The sequence below is a fragment of the Phascolarctos cinereus genome, unplaced genomic scaffold (genome assembly GCF_003287225.1).
Source record: "Phascolarctos cinereus isolate Bilbo 61053 unplaced genomic scaffold, phaCin_HiC Scaffold_1;HRSCAF=81, whole genome shotgun sequence".
NCBI lineage: Eukaryota > Metazoa > Chordata > Mammalia > Diprotodontia > Phascolarctidae > Phascolarctos > Phascolarctos cinereus.
This window is the reverse complement of record NW_027555514.1, coordinates 234,894,863-234,920,192: the sequence shown is the minus strand read 5'-3', so window position 1 is coordinate 234,920,192 and position 25,330 is coordinate 234,894,863. Positions and strand designations below refer to the sequence as shown.

General features: G+C 36.0%; 1 protein-coding gene across 1 annotated transcript in view; it reads right to left on the bottom strand.

Moving 5' to 3' along the window:
• FRS2 (fibroblast growth factor receptor substrate 2) overlaps positions 1–25,330 on the bottom strand; it is a 116,518-nt gene that overhangs the window by 41,350 nt on the left and 49,838 nt on the right. Inside the window, exons 2-3 of the mRNA XM_020990237.2 lie at positions 24,736–24,831; positions 23,998–24,039 (exon numbers count right to left, since the gene is read on the bottom strand). The gene's annotated coding sequence lies outside the window, so the exon portion shown is untranslated. The remainder of the gene's footprint in view (positions 1–23,997; positions 24,040–24,735; positions 24,832–25,330) is intronic.

The following is a 25,330-nucleotide window of genomic DNA, read 5'->3' as shown; positions in this document are numbered from 1 at the left end:
AAATATCAAGTTATTTTCTCATACAATTTATTACAGAAGCAAACAACAAAAGACATAATTATTTAAAATGTATATGATCATGAGTAATATTCACAGCCAAAGCCATCTCAGTGTTGTGAGGTTTTTTTTGGGGGGGGTGGGAGAAAGCAGTTGGGGTTAAGTGACTTACTGAGGGTCACACTGCTAGTAACAGCTCAGTGTGCTTTTAAAAAAAACAACAGAGAGATGTGGAATAAAATAATCTCACCTATGCAACCACTGATTCTTCCTTAACTTTAGAAACATAGTTCTCTTATGGTGGCAATTCAGGTTTCTCAGGAATTCTTGAATCATTCTTGAAAAATGATTTTGGGAAACAAGAATTAAAAGAAGTTCCCCCAAAATGTCGTAAGTTCTTTCTGTTTGACAGTTAACTCACTCAGTCTTTCAGGAAGGACATTCTCTAAGCCCTTTCTATGATTCACACATTCCCTCCACATGACAGTTAACTGAATTCAGATGACAGTTAAAACTGTCCTTCTCCCAAGATTCTAATCCCTATTTCACACTGTTATAATAATAACTAACAGCAGTTTTAAGTCTGGCAAAGTGTTCTACATATCTTATCTCATTTGATCCGTTAACAGTATCTGAGAGGTTGATTCAAGCTAACATTACACTGATATTTTGAATAAGTATATTTAGTAATTTATTTCCAATATGTTCCAATGTCACCAAAAGAAGAGAACACCGTAATAAGCTTTTAAATTCCCCTAGAACTCAACTGCTTTGTTCCCAATTGCCTATTGAATATAGCCATCTGGAGACCTCACAAATGAACTCAAACTGTTTAAAACCAAACCCATCTTTTTTATTATTATTTATTTATTATTATTTATGCACTTGTTATCCCCCTGTTATTAAGGGGATTTGTTCTGCAAAGTTTGGATTTCTTGAGAACCCCCGAGGACCTTCAGGCCGCTGGTTCCCCATCCCTATCCTCATTCTGCCATCTGACAAGCCTTGGATCACAACCTCTCCTATGCTGAGAATAGATTTATTCTCTTTATCCCATCCTGACCCTCAGCTCAATCTGTTGAAGTACTTTCCTTCCATTAAGGCTGAAATCAGGTGCCAATTCTTCCACAGAGATTTCCATAATGTTATTTCAATTCTACCTTCACTTCTTCCCAAAACATGAAAGACCACTCCTTCAAATTTCTCATATTGCCTGGAATTCTCCTTTGTACTAATCTCACACTCAACTGTATCTAAATTATTTGTGGGTGAATCTTTCCCATTAGAGTTCACAAGCTCCTTGAGAATGGGGAATATGTTATATCAATCTTTATAGCGCCAGAACCTAGAACAGCACTTTTGAACATAATGCTTAATATTTGTTGAAATCTACTGAATTCAAATAAACAACTAACCTCCAATTAATCAGATTTTATGAATCAGATTCCAGTCTAAAAAGTCACAGGCAATGAAAATACTGTCCCTCCTTTACCCATTTAAAAGTTTTATTAAGATTGTTATTAGCAATTCAAGGGTTGTATATTGTTGAAAAATAGAGACAGGCTTACATAATTTCTGAACTCCTTAAGTATGAACAAATGAATATTCAAACAACAACCTATTTGGATTTTGAAATTATGATCTGGTTATTGCCATGGTCCATTTTTCTTTATTGCAGGTTAAGAGTAAAGAAGCTGAAAGTTCCCATTGACAGTAGACTGGGCAATATTTTCTCCACTCTGAACTTTTAATTACTGTTTGGTAGAAAGAACTTTTACTTTTCCACAATAAAAATGAACCCAAACCTGTGACTCTGCAAAAATGTTTCCATGGTAGCACTGGGAAGAGGTGTATTTGCAAAGACTGATGGACAATCAGTGGTCTTTCCCATAAAGGAAATGTGTAGAGGGTATTTGCTTTGTTGCTGTTCATACTAATGAACCAACAAGGAAAAGAGCTCCATTCAGCAAAAATGGCATGCTCCCAAGCTATGAAATGTACATTAATTCCTAAAGCTATTCCAAATTCTTGTTGCATCCAGAAATTCCTGCTGGTCCACAGCCCCTTTTTGTGCTGGACCTCTGAACTCATTACTCACTGATCTACTTTTTATTTTTAACCTCGAAGGTTACATAATAGGACACTTTTGCTCAAAATTAGTCGTCTAAATCTCATTGCTTCATGTCACAGGGATCTAAAAGTTTCAGTCATACATTACTTCAACACCTTGCCCTTAAAGATTCAACCAGAAGAAATCTCTCAATTAAACAAAGAAGAATGTTTATGTTCAAAAGTGTAGAACAAAAACAACTCTTCATCAAATTACTATCACAATAGATTACATCAGAATGAATTCACTTTCAAAGTGGAAGACCTCGGGAGCCTACACACTTATTCCAAGGATGCTATTATTTCTCTCAAGGCATTTTGCATTTCCTCTTTTTGGAATGGCCTTTAACATAGACACAGCATTGGCCTGAATATTCTCAACCAAAAATTTCAGGTCACATTTGGAGCCAAACCAGGTGAGTAATGGGGGTGGGTAAGGGGAAAGGGGAGTGGAGGGGAAAAGAAGTTGATTATGATATGATAATTAATATAACAGGCTCAAAAGCAGGGTTTGATTCTGTAGTGGAATGTAGCAGAACTGGTTTTCTTGTATAGACAGTGAATTGGTTCTGAAAGCAATTCCAAAAGTGAAGTTCTAAAAAATATTTTGAAAAGTGGCAATGTCAACTGGAGTAAATGAAAAATAAAATCACTGATTACTGCATATGTTGACTGGGTAAGTATTAAAGAAAGTCTTGATGAGTTGGTGGAACTACTTAAGCAAGTGAATTCATTACTATCTAGGAAAATAGTGCTACACTAACATGCATAAGACTAAAAGCAATTCCCAATGAATAACTGATCAGAGCAAATGAACAAATGCCCAAAAGAACTCCACACTATTAACAACCATATGAAGGACTGCCCTCATATCACTAACAGTAAGAGAAATGCACTACAACTCTTGAGGTTGCACCCGAAACACAGCGAAGTGGAAAAGATGACAAAAAATGAGAATAGTTGATGATATAGGAGCAGTGAAAAGACAGGCACACTAATACTTTGAGTGGAGCTATGAAGTAATTCAAACATTTTGGAAGGTAATTTAAGATATTTAAAAAGAGAAAAACTGTCCATATTCTTTGGCCCAAAGATCTCAACGCTAAGCATATACCCAAAGGAGGTTTAAGACAGAAATAAAGGTTCCATATACACCAAAATGTTTACAGTAGCACTTTTTGTGATAGGGAAAAAAAAGGCATTTGAAACAAAAACAGATATTTATAATAGGAGAATAAATTGTAGTTCATGAATGTAATGGAATTTTACTAATCCTAAAAAGTTTGGTTTGGTTATTGCCTTTTGTTCTCTAAGAGGACCAAAATGACAACACTATGTTGGAGACAGGGTACAGTGTGTCCAGCTGTGGCTGATCAGACCAACACAAGCTTGGGAGGCTCTACCACAGGTGGGGCACAAATAGTCCATACGAACATTTGGAGTGGAGATGTCTCTAAATATGCGCGTCTCCCATTTGTTTTGAGTTACTACAATTCTGCTTCACTAATGGACCACAGTGCCCTCTTTGACGCGAGCATGCCACGTTGGGCAGTCCTTTGCCAGTATCTCCCATGTCACTCAATCAATTTCAAAGTTCTTCAGACAGACCTTGAGAGTATCCGGCTGTACCTCTTCTGACCTCCATGTGAGCACTTCCCTTGTGCGAGTTCTCCATAAAATAGTCTTTCAGGCAAACATATGTTTGGCATTCAAACAACGTGGTCAGCCCATTGAAGTTGTGCTCTATGCAGGAGAGTCTGAATGCCTGGCAGTTCAGCTCAAGAAAGGACCTCAGCATCTAGTATTTTATCTTGCCAGGTGATCTTCAGAATCTTCCAGAGACAATTCAAATGGAAGTGATTTGGTTTCCTGGCACAGTAGTGGTAGATTGTCCACAGACACACAAAAATGAGGTCAGCACAATGGCTCTGTAGACCCTCAGTTTGCTAGGTAGCCTAATACCTCTTCTCTCCCAAGCTTTCTTTCAGAGCCTCAAACACTAAGCTAATGCTGGCAATGTGTGTAGTAACCTAATCATCTATGTGGACATCTCTGGGAAGCTGATCATTGTCCTTCATTCTCAAAGAGGACCAAAATGATATCACTATGTTGGAGTCAAGGTATAGAGTGTCTGATTGTGACTGATCACAGTAATGTGAAGTAATATGAATATGAAGAGATGGAGAAGGAATATGAACAAGTCAAAAAAGGACAGGAATGTGAACTGATTCAAAATGAAGTAAGTAGAACCAGGAAAACAATGGCAATGGTAGTATAAAAGGAAAAAAAAGAATGAAACTGAATATTGTATAATTACAATGACCAAGCATAGCCCTTAAAAAGTAAGAAAAGGTATCTCCTTTCTTTCTCTGAAGAGGTGGTGGTGGGGCATGCGGAGGGGGAGGTAGATTGGTGTAGAATATTGCATATGCCATCAGACTTGGGTGTTGTGTTAGTTATGCTGAACAGCTTTTTAAAAGTCTGCCTTCATTTTCTGTTTCAAGAATTTTCACTGGGTAGGAAAGGAGGAAGGTATATATTTAGAAATGAAGAGGATATTTATTTTTTAAAAGCTATAAATAATATTTTTTTAGAAATTTGAAAGAGAAAAACTGTATTACAAGCAATTATCTTCCGTTTTATTCCTCTGGACTAATTAATTATAGATTATCTGGGAAATGAAAAAAGTAAGCCCATTTTCCACTTCCCCTAATCTGTGAAAGAAGAAGAAGAAAGGAAGAAGGAAGAAGGAAGGAGAAGAAGGAAGGAGGAGAAGGAGGAGAAGGAGGAGGAGAAGAAGGTGTAACGTGGGCTGCATAACCTGACTGCATAAATTTCACAGCCTGCTTTGGAAAAAATGGTCAGGTTAATATTTTGAATTATTTTTTAATATTTTTTAATTATTTTTCAAGGTTGTAACTATGTTTTATTATTCTGAACTTGACAAACATGTTGTTTTAACATTTGTATATACAAGGAAAACAGGATTGCATATGAAAATAAAAATCTCTATAGTTTTCTTTTTAAAAAAAGTTAAGTTAGTTTCAAAGCTATCCTACTTGTCTGCTTCCCTCTGAATTTCTTTTCTTGTTTTGTTTTTTTTGTTCATTTCTTTCAATGTCCTGTTGTTTATTTTGCTATCATTATCACTGTCCTTTCCCTATCCCCTCCCCCTCAAACTTCCACCAGAAGGAAAATAGATCCATCTCCTTATCACAGTCTCAAAAAACAGATTCACATATTGAATAAATCCTGAATGCATGTGTTATTTTGTACCTTGAATACATAACCTCTTTGTCAAAAAGTGAGAAGCATGCTTCATCCTGAGTCCTCTGGACTGATGCCTAGTCATTTCCAAGATCAGAATTCTTAAATCTCTGAAAATCATTTTTCTTTGCATTGCTGTAATCACTGTATAAATTGTTCTTCTGGTTATGCTCACTTTTTCACTCTACATCAATTTATGCAAATCTCCCAAGGTTTCTTTAAATTCTTTGTCATTTCTTATGATACAATAGTCTATTATGTTTACACGTCATAATCTGTACAGCCATTCCCCAACAGATGGGCATCCCTTTGATACCTAGTTTTTCAGTGTTTGTTGTGGGGTTTTTTTTCTTAAAATGTTTTATTATTGCCTTTGTTTCTTATATCACAGTTATTACTTGATATGATATCCTCTCTTCCTTGGGAAATGAACATGTCCACATAACAAAGCAAAGTGACTTTGCAAAAAAAAAAAAAAGATACTTGATAGTGACCATATCTGACAGTATATGTGATATTTTGCCACTATAGTTCCCCATTTCTTTGACAAGGATAGCGAGCTATGCTTAACAATCCATTCACTGGGATCAATTTAGAGTTCAGTTTCCATTTAGCATCCTTGCCACTTACATTACTGCCTTCATGCATATTGTTTTCCTGGTCCTGGTTATTTCAGGCTGCATTTGTTCATACACATCTTCCCGTTTCTCTGAATTACACACGTTGATCATTTCTTACTGTATATGTGTGTGTGTGTGTGTGTGTGTGTGTGTGTGTGTTTTAAAGAAAAGTAATGCAATGAATATTTTGTAACATAAGGATCCTTTCCCTCTTTTCTTGATCTTTCTGTAGGTAACACTGATATCACAGGGGGAAAGGGTAGGTATAAGGTAAATGACTTTCTGGACTTGCTGAGGCAATTCATATCACTACCAACAACATATTAGTATGTTATCCCTGTTAAAAATTCTGATTTTCCATTTTCACCATCTTTGTTAATGTGACGGGTGTGAGGCAAAAACAAATAACCAATTTAATTTATATTTCTCTTATTAATGATTTCAAGCATTTAGTTTTCATATAGCTGTTGATTGATCAATTTTTTCTTTTGAAACTTGCTTGTTTATATCCCAGGGTCTGCTAAGTGGCACAGAGCAGATTTGAGTTCAAATCTAGCCTCAGACACTTACTAGCTGTGTAACCCTAGACAAGTTACTTAACCCTATTTGCTTCAGTTTTCTCATCTGTAAAATGACCTGAAGAAGGCAACAACAAACCACTCCAGAATTTTTGCCAAGAAAACCCCAAATAGGGTTGTGAAGAGTTGGACACAAATGAAATGACTGAACAGCAATATTTTGCCCAATTTTAATGCCAGAAAAGAAATGCAAAAATACAAAATTCCTAAGTGAACAGAACAAGAAATAAAGAATTTAAATAACCCAACCTCAGAAAAACAAAATTGAACAACCCATAAATGAACTCCCACAGGAAAAAAAATACTCGAGGCCCAGGTAGATTTACAAGTGAATTATACCACACATTCAAATAATAATTAGTTCTAATTACATAAGTTGTTTGCAAAAATAGGGGGAAAAGGTATTGTATCAAGCTCTTTCTAGAAGACAAATATGGTCCTGAAAATGAAGGAGAGATAAATCAAAGAAAGAAAGCTATAAACCAATACATCCAATCAATACATGCAGAAATGCTGAACAAAATATTAGCTAAGAGGCTACAGCAACTAGTTTGGATTCATATCAGGATTGATCCAGTTTTAGAAAAATGATAACCATAATAGACCATAGTAACAACATAAAGAATAAAAATCACATGTTAAAAAGAGATGTTAAAGTAAGATGAAAAAGACTCATATACAAAACAGTATCACTTTTTGTTTTAACAAAGATGCAAAGGAATTTGGGAAATGCTTTAAAAAATTATGGTACAAGAACACAATGTATTATTATTGCACAATAAGAAATTGTTGTTGTTGTTTGTCCTTCATTCTCGAAGAGGATCATGACATCAGGGAGGTGATGCCACAACTTGCAAGTGAATTGGATTTAAGTGAGGGAGGGCTGTGCAGTCACCAGCCTCACCTTCTCCTCTAGAACCATCTGGGTCCAGTGGCCAAACAGAGATCAGGTCAAATGAAGATGGCCCAGGATGCAGTGGAGGACCTTGGCCTTTGCAAGCTAAGGTTCTTAAAAGGTCTCAGTTTGGCTGAGATGGTGTCCATTCAGTGATTAAAGTTTTCAAAAAATGAGGCAAAGAATAGCCTCTTGTTTTTCCTTTTTTTTTTTTTTTGGTGAGGCAATTGGGGTTAAATGCTTGCCCAGGGTCACCCAGCTAATAAGTGTCAATTGTCTGAGGCTGAATTTGAACTCAGGTCCTCCTGACTCGAAGTTCAGAGCTCTATCCACTGCACCACTGCACCACCTGGCTGCCCCAGAATGGGATCCTGAAAAAAAAAAATGGATCTGGGTGGGGAAGATCCCAGGGTTTCTGGCCAAAACAAACAATTGTTATTTACATCCATTCTGAGCCAATCAAGGTTCAAACAGTGCCAAAAAGGGCTTGGTCTGGGTCCAGAGTGGTTTGGGGTTAAGACTGGTCTTCAGGAGAAAAAAACCAACACACACAAAAAAGTGAATGTATAATGAAAAAAATAAAATGAAAAAAGGAGCAGGAATTGATGAGATCACCAATGAATAGACAGAGAACAGGAAAGTACCTAGGATAGAACCCTGTGGGACACCTACGGATACAGTGTGTGATCTGGTTGACGCTCTAAAGGTAGATTACAGATGTGAACTTAAACAAATATGCAAGATAGCTAAATTTGCTTTGGGAAATTCAGGTAACTCATAAAAAACACCTTGGCTCTCTAGAGATAGGGAAGACCCAAGTAGCTCAAGGAAAACTGGGGCCTAACCAAAGGGAAAAGTATATGCAGGTGGAATTAAGGGTCTGGAATCTAGATAGCAACCAAGATTGAGGACAAATACCAATATTTAAAGCCATAATCAAATGATGAATGAAACCAAGTATTTAAGGAAAAGTTTAAAGAATCAAACAGGTATCAAAGGTCAGAGCAAAGGACAGACGCATATTGGACAGTAAAGATCAGAAAGAGCCTTACATAAGGTTTAGTGTTTTAATACGGTTCCTGCTGAGGCAGGTATGAAATTAATCATGGCTTGCCAAGGCCTCACAGATGACAGAAGGTTACTGGAAATGCTTCCCTATAATGACAAGTGGGTGGATGGTACCAGGGACAAAGCAGCAGCTTTCGTAAAGATTTCCACAATGTGTTTTTTTCTTTTTAAAAAATTCTGCAAAAAAAAAAAAATTCTGAATTCAATAAATACTAAATAATATGAGCATTTCTATGTACATCAAAGCATAGGAGAGGAGGACTATACATGAAACAGTTATGCTCTACTATGTAGAGCTTGCTTTTCTTTTAAAGTATATAATAACATGTAACTTCAGAAATTTTCCTGCTTGTGTGTGATTTCTTCAGGCCTTCCTTCTGTTCTCTTCTCCTTTGGGGAAGGTGTGGGGGGTGGGGGGAGAAGAGGGCATCGAGAGAACCCTATCCCTAGACCCCTTCTACTTTCTACCCCCCACTAAAAACAATCTGATAACAAAATTGCTTGGTCAAGTGAAACAAATTCCTGTATCAGCCATGTCCAAAATTCTTTTTCCAATTCTTACTTCAGAGCAACCATTCAGTAGCTGAGGAATGACCGTGACAATTTCCAAAGTAATAAATATGTAACATATACATTGACATAGTAAACATGCAACTTATAGAGACTAACCCATAACATCGAGTCCAAATGAACTGCATCTGAAGGATATGGGGACATTGTGCACAGGCACTACAGAAATGTTACACAAGCCTGACAAAGGGGAGGAAGGGGCAACTGTTAACATTTAGAATAGGCAGCTTCACTTCACTTTCAAACAAACTCCCTCACCTATGGATGACAGAAACACTATCAAGTCTTTCTTAACTTGTCAAGAGTGAGTACTGGATAATTTGATGATTAGAACCCTAAATGACCATTCCTTTTCATATTAGAGGCCATGTCTCTCACATTTGTTTTCCCTGGTTCGGAAAAGGACAAGGTACCTATTGGCTTTGAGTTTCCTACATATTTTGTGAACTGTTTTGTAAACTGAGGAGCCTATATTAACATAGGTCTGAAGAAATGCGCAAACTCAATGGGGTGACTGGGTGGCACAGTGGATAGAGCACCTGTCCTGGAGTCAGGAGGACCTGAGTTCAAATCTGGTGTCAGACACATGACACTTAATTAGCTGTGTGATCCTGGGCAAGTCACTTAACTCCACTGCATAGCCAAAAAAAAAAAACAAACTAAAAAGAAACGTGCAATTGGGGGTGAGGGAAAGGAAGTGGGACCACCTCCCACAGGTAACAACTTTTTAGTGGCACAGACATCAGATTAACCTAAAATAAAAATAATAACTATGTAAAGCTTTGCAAATCATGAAATGCTAATTATTATTATTGTGTCACTTTGAGATCTGCGAAGTGCTTTACAAGTTATCTCATTAGGTACTCTCACCACCTCCCCTTTTATAAAGCTGAGACTCACAGAGGTTAAGTGATTTGCCTACATCAGACAGCTCGTTATGTGTCTGAGGTGGAATTTTAACCAGAGTCTTCCTGACTTCAAATCCAGTGCTCTATGCATTGTGACACCTAGGTGCCAGATCTCCTAATTCCTATTCCATGATCGCTAAGCATTACCAGTTTAAAACAGTCTGGATACATCATTTATTTTTCCATCAATGTTTCTTGGAAACGTATCTCTCACTCACTGCAATTATAACTCTGCAACTATTTCTAACATATCTAAGTTCACTGAAAACCATTAAAAATAACAGAAGACATGCTTTTTTGAAAACTTATCCTCCATTTTATTTAATCTAGGGTAGGGCAATTGTATCTAACTTACTCTGTATATGTCTTGTTTGTAAATAATTTGCTTTCATATTATCTCCTTGGGTAGATCATGAGCTCCTTGAGAGCAGGGACTGCTTTTTTGCCTTTCTTTGTATCTCAAGTGCTTAGTACAGGGCCTGGCACAGAGTAGGCACTTAATAAATGCTTAATGATTTGACTATACTTTGTTCCAAGATGCCAAACTGAAAAACCAAATTAATCTTGATGTTTAACAAAATGTTAAGCAATTGGGATAATAATGAAACCACAAAGGTCAAAAATTGGATTTAAAACCACTTTAAAAATTCATCTTGAGGGGCAGCTAGGTGGTGCAGTGGACAGAGCACCAGCTCTGAAGTCAGGAAGACCTGAATTCAAATCCGGCCTCAGACGAAACACTTGACACTTACTAGCTACATGACCCTGGGAAAGTCACTTAACCCCCAACTGCCTAAAAAATAAAGTTCATGTTGAATTTAACTATACCAAGTTAAACTGATAATTACTACCACAGATAACCTATCTGCTTTCTGTGAAATCAATTTTATTTTAGTGGAGGACATTGTTGCCAATGTTCAAAATATTTATTTCTTATGTGTTCTACAGTCAATTAAGGTCTCACTCATAACCATCAAAACATCGATGAATTTTGGAAAACAAAAAGAAAAAGGACAAAATATAGATAAAATAATATATAAACAGGCATTTTCCAAGCTGTCAATTAAGTATGTGATAAAAACCAAATAATGTTTACATGCATAAAATGATTTATACCTTCTCTACTTTTCTATTAATGAAGTTTGTATCACCAATTAGCCATTTATTTCTCAGATGTGATGCCAGATCCCCACTTGCAGGCTTCAGGAAGAAAAACCCCAATGTACCTTTCTTAGATAAGATCTCCTTGGGAAAGGAGAGATTTCAAAAGAAGAAATGGAACGGACTAACCCCACTTCTTTCAGAACTTTGCCCAATATAACTTTGTGTCTATGTATTAAATAGGATCGTGTCTATTACATGGAAAACACGCTTTCTTCAGGAAATTCAGGGAAATGTTAACAAGGCTGATCGACCATGAAGGGAAAAAAGCTGGAGGAATAATTTTATATCATAACAAAATTAACAAGGGTAAGTATACTTTTTAAAAATAATGATTTATTTGCCCATTATGTACAATGACAAATTTAGCTCAATTTTTTATATCTCAGAAGGATCCTTTAAAAACAAAAACCACTTGCACAGCTTTGGCATTTTCGATCTAAACTATAAACCCTCTGGCTCCCACAAAAACAAAATTATTGTAACCACACACAAGCCCCAATGCAGACTTGTAGTTTTTACATGCCGCCCACACAGCACTCTGTGAGCATGTGATTAGGAAGGCTGATGCATGATCACACTAAATTCCTTCCCTCAGCTCACACATCAAGAACTTGCCATCTCAGCTGCATTCTTCTTCAAACAGCCATGGTAACCTTAGCAACCCTATCCTCCTAATACAGACAGCTGGTCCATTTAAAGTCAGCTCTGGTTGGCAACTAAAATGCTTGTTCTTCAAATTGGGGGGTAGACAGGAGAGGTTTTCTTTTCAATACACATTACAGGGGTTGATTTAACTTGATCAGCACTTTTGTCCTGTGGCAGCAATTTGTGTAGAGTTTCAACCTATTCTGAGCTTGTTTTGAAAAATCTAAAGCAAAGGGCTGACTAGAATAAAATTAAGCTAGCTTAATTCCAGTACTCCGGAAAATTATATAAAGTGAAACAAAAAGAAAGCTAAAATCACTGCATTAAAAAAAAAAGTCCAACAACTACCAAAAAAGAAACTTTATCCAAAGATTAAAAAATAAAACTTCAAAATCTAAAAGCATCCTAAAAAATCACACCTATATCTAATAAGCCTGTTCTTGTAAAGTAACGAATTTCTGAACACCGTAAACATTTCTAAAAGTCAAAAGTTCAATAACTCCCAATCCACAGGCTTAGCCAGTGAAAATACATTCCTCTGCTTCATTAGATATCTATGTACAAGTGAACTCTTTGACAAACTGTACTCCAAATTTAAATTATCTAACAAATAGCATATGGTAAAAGCCAAATAACAATTAAATTATTAGGTTATTCTACAGCTATTTTAGTAAATCATGATAGCAAGTCCCTAAGTATTTGACAAGATTTTTACTCAATCACTTTGTAAATTTCCTACTCATTAGAAACACTTCTTTCAAAAGTTTCAAATACTCAAAGGGATCTGTGATCTCAATGATTCTGGCGCTCCCTCCAAGGATACAGATCAAAAGGTGTCCCAGGCTGCTCCACGGTGCCATGCCCTCCCCAAGTTCACTATGGCAAGGTGGGGTGGGAGGTGGAGTGTCCATATAACATCTTAGAAAGCTTTCTTATTTGTTACTGCCTGCTCACACCTGCCATGGCCCTCTCCATTGCCCTGTGTGTGGTATTCATTCTTGAGAGGCAGTAGTGCTCCATGTCCCACTGCCATATAACAACTTGTAAAATGCTAGCATTGAAAGGACAGGCCTTTGCTTTCATGAGAAACCAGGGTCAGTTAAAAAGCTTTGCAATTTTCTGAAAGCAAGCCAGCCCTCTCATCTTCCTGTTTAACTCTGAACCCATTAGCTGTCCATCTGTACCAGATATACTACCAGTGGATTAGCTTTACAGGATGTACATCCAAATATAAGTTGAAACCTGACAACAGACATTTTTCATCCATTGGGTCTTTCCTGTGTAGATGTACAAGACAAATTCCTTAGTGATTATAGATCTCTTTCAGGATTGTCTGAAATGTCCTTGTGCTCGGTGTTGGCACAAAATCATCTGTAAACAAGAACACCTTGCGGATCTCACCAGCCACAGGGAATCCCTCTCTGAACTGCATTCAGAATTCCATCTCCTCAATGACAGTGTTAAGCATATGTTTCCTTGTTTCATGGAACCCCTAATTTTTATTATCAAAAGATCAATGAAGAGGGCTATTTCTTCCAAGGAATCTTGGATGATCGTGGGGACTCCTTGCTGTAAAACAGCCTTATGAGGCTTAGTTTTGCTCTACCAAATCATAGTTTTTTCATTATTGTAAAAAATTAGGAAAAGTGAGATCTTATATTAGCTACATTTTTCAGTTAACTGCAAAACACAAAAGATGTGGTCCAATGCTGAATACTGCCTGTGAAAGTCTGGTACATAGGTGCTTAATAAATTCTTGCTGAATGACTACTAATACCTCAATTCATGTATAGATATGACTCTCAAATTTTTTTATAGATGGGAAAACAGATTAAACATGCCAATAGGTATAGTACTCAGTTGGTCACTTTTCTCTTGTGTTAAAAAGGTCCAAAATTTTGTCCATACCTTTGTTATCTTCTGCTCCTTCAGATGTCATACATTAGTCCTTCAAAGCCCTAACAACCGTATCAGCTCTAGCACTTATCTCATCTTTATGATACTTGGTTGAATCTGACACTTTTCCCAATATTCTCTTTAGTGCCATTCAAGACTGTGATGGCAGGGTCCTTGAGGAAGAGAACAATTTGTTAAAATATTTAAAAAATATTTTCCATTTTTCTTCTCTTTGTATTCCTTTCATTTTTACTGACAATTTTCCTTGAGATGAATTTGCTTTCTTTGATATCTTACCAAGCTTTCTTTAGATTTTACCTTTCATTACTTTTCTCTGTTTCATGAGACAATATTGAACATACTGTCTATTGTCCTTTCACAATAATAATAATCATCAAAACAATTCCCTCAAAGTCCAACACGATCTATGTCATGGAATGAAGGTGGGGGTAGACAATGACAAAGTAAGGGAATGCCAGTTATAGGGTGATGTGTCCTCAGACTGCTATGGTCCTGATGAAGTCCTGGTAGGAGTCCAGAAATGCCATGGAAATGGGCTTTGGTTATGCCATTGGTCTGGTTTTTGCTCTAGACTGTATGATATGACTTTTCCAAGAGTAAAAGAAACAGTTGCAGGGAGAAGAGTGATGACACTGAGTTGCATACTGGGCCTGAGTAGCACTCTATACTCTAGTACCACAAGAAGACAAGATATTGTTGATGATTTGGAAGAAATATTTGATTTGGTAGAACAAAACTAAGTCCTATGGGACTTAGCTCTTTTACAGAAAGGTGTCCCCACATCATCCAAGATTCCTTGGGGAAAATTACCCTGTTCAGTGATTTCTCTGATAATAAAAATTAGGTGTGATATAAAACAAAAAGTTGAATGCCATATGGCCGAATTGAAAATAAAAAAAAATTTAAAGAATTTGGAAAACAAAAGCAAAATAAAAATTCTGTATTCCCATAATCAGCAAAGTCAAGGTAAAAGTCAAAAGGTTTAGGCAATATGAGAAGTCAAAGCAATTTTAACATCAATGAAAAACTTTACCACAGAGATTTAGTAAGTAAAGATATCAGAGGTGAGACAGAGGGCCCCTGAAGGAGGATGTAGAAAATTCTTATTCTTCTATTTGGTCACAAAAAACCAACGCAACAAAAATGTAAGTTGGAATAAAGAGAAACAGAAATCTTGTGCCCCAATAGTCAGTTATGTCAAAACAGGTGAAAACTAACTTCTCTGCAAAACCATAAAATCGTACAATTAGATAAAATCCATAATTTGGGACTCACACAATGAGATACAAACTATTATCAAGGAATTTTACCAGCTTTTTCTCAGATAGTAAAACCTGATCCCATCCAAAGGGTAACATAAAATTAGTACCTCAAGACTAAAAACACCAGCAACTTCTCCAAATAGAAGCCAATTATGTACCTTTATAAGCCAATGTACCAAATAAAAGCCAATTTATGTACCTTATAAATAAAATATTCAGAGCTCTTAGCAATATGAATACATATAAGAAAGCAATAACTTAGGTAAAAGAAAAAAGGAGATGCCTAAAACTCCTAAGGATTACAAAGGAAATTTTGGTAATTTAGTTGATAACATGCTGGGAAGTGCTATAAACATTTATGCTATCTCTGTTGATCACAAAGCCTTTAACCCATTTCCATAATCAATCAAATATATAAATGAGACCCAAGTATAGCTAAGACACTACAGTATTTGTAATCTACATAGAAACTTATTCTGTTTGAAACACACTATCAATACAATGTGTCAAGAACAATTGATAAAAAATGTGACATTCCTCAGGAAGACAGTTTAAACCCATTATCATCCATCCAAGACAGACGTATAGCATTCAAATTAAAAAGGGTTGAAACAAAACATCCTATTCGTCAATAGATATAGAGAGAGAACATATATCCACAAGGTTCCATGGGGAAAAAAAAAACCCAACACATTAAACAGCTTCAACTTGTGGACTCTTTCTTCAACACTATCGAGATGTGATCTGAACATGGCAAAATTCTTAAGTTTATGATTCATTATACACACTCAAGAAAGACAGAGACCGAAAACTTCAAGCCTGAAGAGAGGACACACTAAATTAGTAGGTGAAGGTGATATCTATAAATTATTTTCCTCCCACATATATTAAGCCTAAGGATATCAAGAAGGCTATGACTAATTATGTTAAGAGACTTACTGGCTTCTTAAAATCAAAACTAAATGTGGAAAAAATTTCAAATAACCAACACCTACATAATACCAACCAATGTAAACATATAAAATTACAAAATAGGTCAGAACAGATTTGGAAAGTATCCTAACAAAAAACATATATAAATGTGTGCGCGCACACACACACACACACACACACACACACACATATACATTTTTTTTTTTGGTAAGGTAATTAAGGTTAAGTGACTTGCCCAGAGTCACACAGCTAGTAAGTATTATGTGTCTGAGGCTGGATTTGAACGCAGGTCCTCCTGACTCCAGGGCCAGTGCTCTATCCACTGCACTGCCTAGCTGCCCCAAAATCCATGTAATAATAACAAAACACAGGGTCCACTATTCTAAAAACAAAATGAAATAAAACAAAAACAGTAACATTCTTACCAAAAGCACAAGTATTATTAAACAAGACAATTATTAGAGGATATTTAAAACAGGTCAAAAAAAGTAGGGAAATATTTTTGAATCAAGAAGATATCGCTCCTCTGAACAACATTCATGATGGACCACAGGTACATACCACTGATACATATAGAAGATAATCAACAATTGCTTGCCTTCTGACAGACTGTGAAAACAAGTGACATCCAAAATCAGAATCTATATATATTCAGCCATAATTATTATGTAATAATACATATTATATAGCACATAATCCTTAATATAATTAATACATGTTCACAAAAAAGCATAAAAAGAACATAACTAAGTCATAATGTTTTGTTTGTGAAAATGGAAGGGCTCATGCTGGCAATTCAAGACCATCAAGTTATTACCACTAGAAATTATGGAAAGATTGTCATCAGGAAACCCAGACTCAATGAGTACTGCATACTATAAAAGGAAATGGTAAAAACTATAAAACAACATTATTGCAAATTGTAAACAGACATGACCTGGTGACTAGAATTATACCTCAGATACTTATTACATTTTATGGACTGAGATATAACAAATCCCCATACTATAAATACAGACCTCAAAATATCCTAGAGACTTCTACCAATAAACTATCTTGGAACTGGACCATTAACTGATGCTTCCAACCACTCAGATATAAGAATGATCCATAAAATCACAAGAAAAAAGTTTCTGATAGACATTGTCAAACCAAATACTAAGAATGCTATACTAAATATATGGCAGGAAGGCTATATGGAATCTCCTTTCTATGCTCACACAGTCATCACTATTATATCTAAATTTTTTAAGGTACCATTCAGATTTCTATGGTAAATTCAGTGGATTGCTTAAATTTTAGAAGAAATCTTAAATCAGTAGATAACCTAAATTTAAAATAAATTTAACCAAAAAATAAACAAGTAAAAAAATAAAGTCATGAGCAGAACTTTAGAAAAATTAGATATAGAAGCAGAAGAGTGTAGTAGATAAAGAGTGAATCTTAAAGCCAGAGAGGTGCAAGTTCCTACTCTCCCTTACATGTCAATTGACCTTCCATTTTCTAAGGAGCTCTCTAAGAGGCAGCTAGGTAATAGAGTGGGTGAAATGCTGGTGCTGGAGTCAAGAAGACCTGAGTTCAAATTTTATCTCAGAATTTGCTGGCTGTGTAATCCTGGGCAAGTCACTTACCCTCTCAGCCTCAGTTTCCTATCAGTAAAAAGGGAATAAGAGCACCTACCTCACAATGTTGGTATGAGGATCAAGTGAGATAACACATAAAGTGCTTTGCAAACCTTAACATGCTATATAAATGCTAGCTAGTGTTACTATTAAGACTATAAGTGACAGAGAAGATGCCAACCTGCACTGGTAAATGGAAATTCCTCACCTGGAAGATTCCTATACCAATGAAATTAGGTTCAGTCCCTACCCTAACTAGATTTATCTGAGACTAAGAGGGGTACACTGAGATCCTGAAATATTGTAATTTCAGTCTTATTTCTCCTTTGTCACAGACTAATTTCTCCTTTAAGTAAAAGAGATGCTATGCTGTACAGTGCATGAATAACGAGTTTTCATTATCTCTGGATATGTTTAGTTTTTTTCTTTTTATTTATTTTAAACCATTTCTATTCTTACTATTGCCTTGTCTGAGCTCATGATTACCACATCTGCTTTTCTGAGTGCCGCTGAAATATAACAAATTCTACTCTAGTCCTTCATTTTAACTTTGTGTGAATCATTAGGATATTCTCTTCCATTTTGTGCATGAGCTCTCATCCCATTGAATGCATGGGTTCTCATCCAATTTATATTCATGGTTATGATAGTTATGTATTTCCCTCTATAATATTCTTATGTTTTCATCTCTTTGCCCCTAAACTGGCTCTTTATATAGGAAGAATGTAAGAAAACTGAAGGCATGTGATCAACACTAATCAGTTTTAATTGAAGTGATCTGCTTCTCGCTGACTGGACTTCCTCACTTTCTCTCCTTCTGTTATCCAGACTCCAATCTTTGGTTTATCCTCTTTCACACCTCTTAGTTCCACCTTTACAATTCATCCACACCCATATACAAAGATAAAGGTTTTTCTGCTTGTGATTATTCCCTACCTGTCTCTATTTTTCATCTTAAACTTCTCTCTTCTCTTATCCCAACCTGTTCCTGTTGAGTTCAATGTATTACACCACCAAAGTGTGAGAGAGAGAGAGAGAGAGAGTGTGTGTGTGTGTGTGTGTGTGTGTGGTGTGTGTGTGTGTGTGTGTATACACTTCTAAATGTGATTTATCTGCCTTCACACAGTCCAGATATGAGTGATGTCTGTTCTCCCCACCCCTTCTCCTGCATGTTTTGTATATTCTTTTTTTGGCCACCTCAGTTATGAGATACAGTAAGTCTGAATCCTTTCTTTCTAATTTCTTCCCTAATATATTCCTTTTCCTCCCCTCTTTTTCTTTCTGCTCTTAAGACTAAAAACTTGAAACAACACAATCCCTATAACTTGTTTATCTTAATTAACTCCCTCTGTGACCCTTAAGGAAAGATATTAGAATTTCAAAAGGTTACTGTCTCTCCTCTCTACATATAGAATATAAGCATTTCCTCATCAGTTAGTCCCCTAAAATTGCTCAAATTTATTGCCATTTCAAAGTTTCTCTTCACTACTGTGCTTGCATTTCAAAGTTTCTACTCAGCTCTGGTCTTTTCATCAGGAATACTTTAAAGTTCATTATTAGACTAAAAGCCTATTTATTTTCCTCCACAGTTACACAGACTCTTACAGGATAATTTATTTTTGGCTGTTAAGTCTTTATTTTTTACATTCTGGAATCCCTCAATTCTCTTTTAGACAATTGTTCCCGTTTTAGGCTGTGATTCCTTAGTGCTTGAATTCTTTCTTTCTGGCTTCTCACATTTCTTTTTTTTTTTTTTTTAAATCTTCAATCTGTGGAAGCTGTGGGTTTTGGCTATAACACTCCTGGTGCTTTTCATTTTGGGATTTCTTCAGGAGGTTAACTGGTACATTCTATTTTCAATTTGCCCTGACAAATCTGGTCTCAGACTAGTTGTATGACCCTGGGCAAGTCACTTAATCTGTTTGCCTTAGTTTCCTTATTTGTAAAATTCGGATAATAATAACACCTACCGTCCCAGGGTTGCTGTGAGGATCAATGAGACAATAGTTGTGAAACACTTAGCATGGTGCCTGGTATATAGTAAGCACTACACAAATATTAGTTATTATTGTTCTAGTAAATCTGAACAATTTTCATTTATAATTTCTTGAAACATGACAATTGAAATTTTGTGTGTGTATGGAGGGGAGGGTCATGACTCTTAGGAAATCTCACGATCCTTAAATTATGTCTCTCTGACCTCTTTTCCAGATCAATTGTTAACAGTAAAGTATGTTACATTTTCTATTTTTGCAATTTAAAAAATTCTGTCCTAATATTTCTTTTTGTCTCAGAATTATTAAAAGTTCTCATAGCTCCATTAATTTTTCATAGAATTAACGACTTGGTTAAGGATGTCCACCCATTCTAAGCTAATTTATTTCCTGATAACTTTTAAAAATTGGAGCTCTTATTTCAAATCTCCCCCAAACCAAGTGAGAATACAAGAAAAATATAATCCATTAGAAACATGAAGAGTCAGTCAAAGCAAATGTTCACACTGGCCATGTCAATAATAAATGTGTTTCATTCTATACTTTGAGTTCTTCATTTTCCTATCAGGAAGTGGGAAGTTGTTTTATTATAAGTCCTCTGGAATCATGTCTGGTCATTATCCTGATAAGAGTTCAGCACAATAGTATTCCACACATTTATATGCCATAACTTGTTTAACTATTCCCCAATTTATGAGCAGTCCTTCAGATTTCCATTCTTTGCTACCCCAAAAAGAATTATAAATATTTTTGCACATCCTTAGAGTTTGCTTTGCTTAGGATTAATCCCTCCCTTAATCTACTCTCCCTCTAATTTTCACCCACCCCACCTCTATTCTCCCTTTTCCCCATTTCTCTGTTGAATGAAATGCATTTCTGCAACCAATACTGTGTTTGTGTATTCTTTCTTATTTTGACCAGTTCAAATGAATTAGGGTTAAGTGTCACCTGCCCTACCCCCACTCCCTCCTCCTTGTTGTATAGACTGTTTCTTTTGTATTCATTTGAGATATTCTCCCCATTCTTTCTCTCCCTTCCCACCTCTCCCAATGTATTCTTCTTCCTTCACCCTTTCCATTCTTCTTTTAAAATCATCAAAACATAACAGAATAATTCCCAGGTCTTCTGCCAAATTAAACTCTGTGACCACTGATGATGATGATAATTCTGAGGGGCTACATGTATCTTCTCCATAGAAAAATGTAAACAGTTTAACCTTGATTATCAGTCCCTTATGATTTCATGCTCATATTTACCTTTTTAAGCTTCTCTTGCCTCCTATGTTTGTAAGTCAAATTTTCTACCTACCTCTGGTCTTCTTATCAGGAATGCTTGGAAGTCCTCTATTCTATTAAAGATCCTTCTGCACCACCCCTGACCCCCATAGCATTTACACTCAGTTTTGCTGGGTGAGTTATTCTTGGCTGTAGCCGAAATCTTTTGCCTTTTAGAATATCATATTCCAAGTTCTCCACTCCTTTATAGTGATGGTGGTTAAATCACGTGGGATTCTAATTGTAGCTCCTTATTACTTGGATTCTTTCTGACTGCTTACAATATTTTTTGTTTGGCTTACAAGCTTTGGATTTTGACTACTATGTTCTTGAGAATTTTCATTTTGGGTTTTCTTTCAGGAGGTGACTTGTACATTTTATTTTCACCTTACTCTCTGATTCCAAGAGACATGGGCAGTTTTCTTTTAAGATTTCTTAAAACTGGATGTCTAGGTGTTTTGGTCATGGTATTCATGATCCAATGATGCTTAAATTTTTTCTCTTTGATCTGTTTTCCCGGTCAGTTGTTTTTGCTATGAGATACTTCACATTTCTTTTATATTTTCAGTCTTTTGATTGTTTTAATATTTGCTGCTGCCTCATAGGGTCAATGGCTTCTATAAGATCCATTCTAATTTTGAGAGTGTTTGTTACTTGGAAAAGGTTTTGTAGCTCTTGTGCATGCTGTTAATTTCCTTTCTAATTCTTTCTTCCATAGCAATCACTTCTTTTCCAATATTTTCTTCAAGCATTCTCATTTCATTTATAAAAACATTCTTCACTCTTTTCAAATCTTGCTTCACTCATCTTTTCCAGGAATTCTAGTTGGATTTTTGCCAAGCTGTGACACAGAACTGGGTAGTAGACAACAAAGCTGCCAATTCACATCTATCCACCTTGAAGTGCCCCAGTAGGGGTCTAAGGCTTCATCTTGGCATTCTCTTAGCCCAATGCAATCCCCAGCATTCACAGACAGTTTTGTCTCTCTCAATATACTAAGTTGCACTGGATAAATGACTCAGTGTGACTTTTTCTGGATTTCCCCATCAGGACTTGGTCTGATTTATCCCCTAGATCTGCTAGAGGAGTTATATCGCTCTCCTCCATCCTATAGACCCAATTAGTCGCCAAATCCTACTGATTCTACTTCCACAACATCTGACCACTTCTCTCTACTATCTATCACCTTAGTTCAGGTCTTTATCACCTTTTACCTATACAATTACAAGGCCCTCTTAATTGGACTCCCTGCTTCAAGTCTCCCCCCACAGCAGCGCAACCTACATATTGATGTTAACGTGATATTCTTTAAGCTCAGATATGACCATATCAGTAGCCTACTCAATAAAGACTCATGGCTCCCTTTTGGCTCTAGAATCAAATATAAACCCTTCTGTTTAGCTTTTAAGGCCCCTTCCAACTAGGTCTTAACCTATCTTTCTAGCTTCGTTATACAAGAGACCCAAAATTGTAATTCAACTAAAATGACCTTCTTTGTATTCCTCACACACATCTCTTCATCTCCCAACTCTGGGCCAGGAATACCCTCCCTTCTCACCTTGATCTCCTAGACTTCCCTCTCCTCCTTCAAGATGCAGCAAATACCACCATCTAAATGAAACTTTTCGTGATCCCAGTTACTAGCACCTTCTTTCCCAAATTGCCTTGAATATTTATTTGTATTTATTCTCTTCATATTTATGTACTTGCACTTCCCCTACACTCCACTCCACTGAAATTGCTCTTCTCCAAGGTAAGAAATTATCTTTTTATTGCTAAACCCAAAGGCCTTTACGCAATCCTCAACCTTCTTTACTTCTCAATTTTGGTCACCCTCTACTTTTTAAAACTGTCTTCTCCATGGCTTTTCAGGACGTTGCTCTGCCAGGGTTCTTTTTCTCCCTGTAAAACCAATCTGTCTCCTTTCTGAGTTTCCGGACTTTAGCTCTCTCTCTCTCTCTCTCCTGGGCACCAATCTTGTATTTTCAACCACCTACTGGACATCTTTAAATGACATCTCAAATCTGACATGTCCCTAAAATTCTTAACTTCTCTATTTCTGAAAAGGACACTAACACTCTCCTGACTACCCAGTTTTACCATCTTGGAACCATCCTCCTCTCTTTATTCTCACTCCTCTTCCCACATATCAAATCAGTTACAAAGTCTTGTTGATTCTACCTCCTGTCTTCTTCTCTTCACTCATACCACAACTACCCTGGTTTAGGCCCTCATTAGCTCTTACCTAGCCTATTGCAATCCCTTCATTTCATCTCCCTCCTCTCTAAAGCATTGGTCTGACCATGTCACTTCCACATTTAAGAAGCTTCAATGGGTTTCCGTTGCCTTTATGATAAAATAAAAACTGCTTCTCTTTTTGGCATTTAAGGCTCTAAAAAATCTGGCTCTAGTCAATCTTTTCAGGCTGATTATACATTGCTCACCTCATATATTCTACACACCATCCAAACTGGCCTACCTGCCACTCCTTTTATGTGACTTTCTATCTACCATCTCCCTGCCTTTGAACAAGAAGTCCCCCATGCATAGAATGCTCTCCCTCCTCACTTCTGGGAACCTTTAAGCTCTCTTCCAAGGCTCAATTCATGTACCATCTATCTGAAGGGGCCTTTTATGATTTCCCCCAGTTTTTAGTTGCTTCTTCGACCCAACATATATACACACACCTTGCCATCAAATTACTTTATATAAATTCTGTATTTCCTTATTTGTAAACATATTAAACATTCATCCCACAGAACACAAACTCCTTAAGGGCTGGGACTGCCTCACTTTTGTATTTGCATTAACATCCACTAGCACAATGCCTAGTACACAGCAGACATTTGCTGACTGATTAATAAAAATAAAGAAGGAATCCTGGATGTTAATAAAAAATGAGAAAAGAAAAAAAAAAGACGAGTTGAAATTTAAGTATCAAATGCATCCAAATATATGTCTTCCTTTATCTGCTACAAAATATGTTTCTATGACTAATGTGGAAATATCTTTAATATGATCATACATGTAGAGCCTATATCAGATTTCATGCCGTCTTCATAGGGGGAAATGGAGGGAGGGGGATTTAGAACTCAAAATCTTATAAAAGCAAATGCTGAAAACTAAAAATAAAATTAATAAAAATTTAAAAATAAAATAAAATGTGTTTCTTACCTTGCAAACTTCTCTTTTGAGAAAACAGATGCAGTTTCCTTCCTAGAAAATATTAGGTAGAAAAGTTGGATACATTAGTTTCTAAATAACAAATCTTTTGACTATACTAAATAATTTTAACCTCTTATTAGATTCCATCTTTTTTTTTAAGTTGGGAAAAAAATATCCATTACAATGGTTTCAATAATATAAATTTATTTTATCCACTAATTGCTAATTAATTACTGCCATTTTACAACATTCAGACATTTGAATCTATGTGCCATCCAGTAAATCACATCACCTCATGAATAACATGAGGGACTTGGACAAAGTGATCCATCTATAAGGTTCTAAAGCTATGTTCTCATGAATTATCTATTTATAGCTTACATTTAAATATTGTTTAATTAGGGAATAAACAGGGGATATTAAATAAATAGGGAAAGTCTATAAGATAGACATTAATACTGTTTTACAACAGCATTATATTATCAACTTGGAATTTGGCATTTTCCAGTCCCCTACTAATTGCAAGAAAAACTTCAAAAATAAACATACATTTTAAAGTATATTGAAGCAAATATGAGCATTACAAAACACACTAATTAGGAAGCGTACTCCATATAAGCTTGGGTAGGAGCCAAATCAAGTATCATAATGCAAAGTGAGTTGCTTTTAAAATATCTGATATATTTTTATTTATAAAATTAGACATTTTACTGTCAATAAGAATGAGTAGTATTTGACCATACTTACTAATATGACTGAAAAGCCACAGCTGCATTTTACTTCATCACAAATTAACAATTTCATCTCTTTTGCATCTGGTTCCCCTCTTTCTTGTTATTATTTCTGAAATAAAGGTACCAATATGAAGAATGTTATCCCTGAAAATGTTTGGCAAAAATGATAATAATAATAATCACTGGTCCTTCATTAAGCTCATAATAATCACAGAACTTAAAAAGTAACTGAAATATTACTGAAATTTCCCTTGGTCACCTTTAAAAATAAAAACATTATGCAAACATTATAAATTGATAGGTGAAAAAAATCAGACTATAAACTCATAAGCAGGGATCACATTTGGCATGTTCACGTGCCTAGTGCAGGGATATAACAAGCTCTTAAAGTCTTCAGTGTGGCTACCCATTGACTGATGATGTCACTTAAAGACCTTTAAGCATTAAACTGACACTCAACTCAATCACTGCCTATGGATAAAAACTGTGTATTTTAAATGGTAAACCTCTCATATTAGATTTGTCTACTCCTGCTAACTTATTTATTTTGCTACCTAACATACAGTATTTCAGAATAACCTTCTTTCCACTGTGGATTTACACGTGCT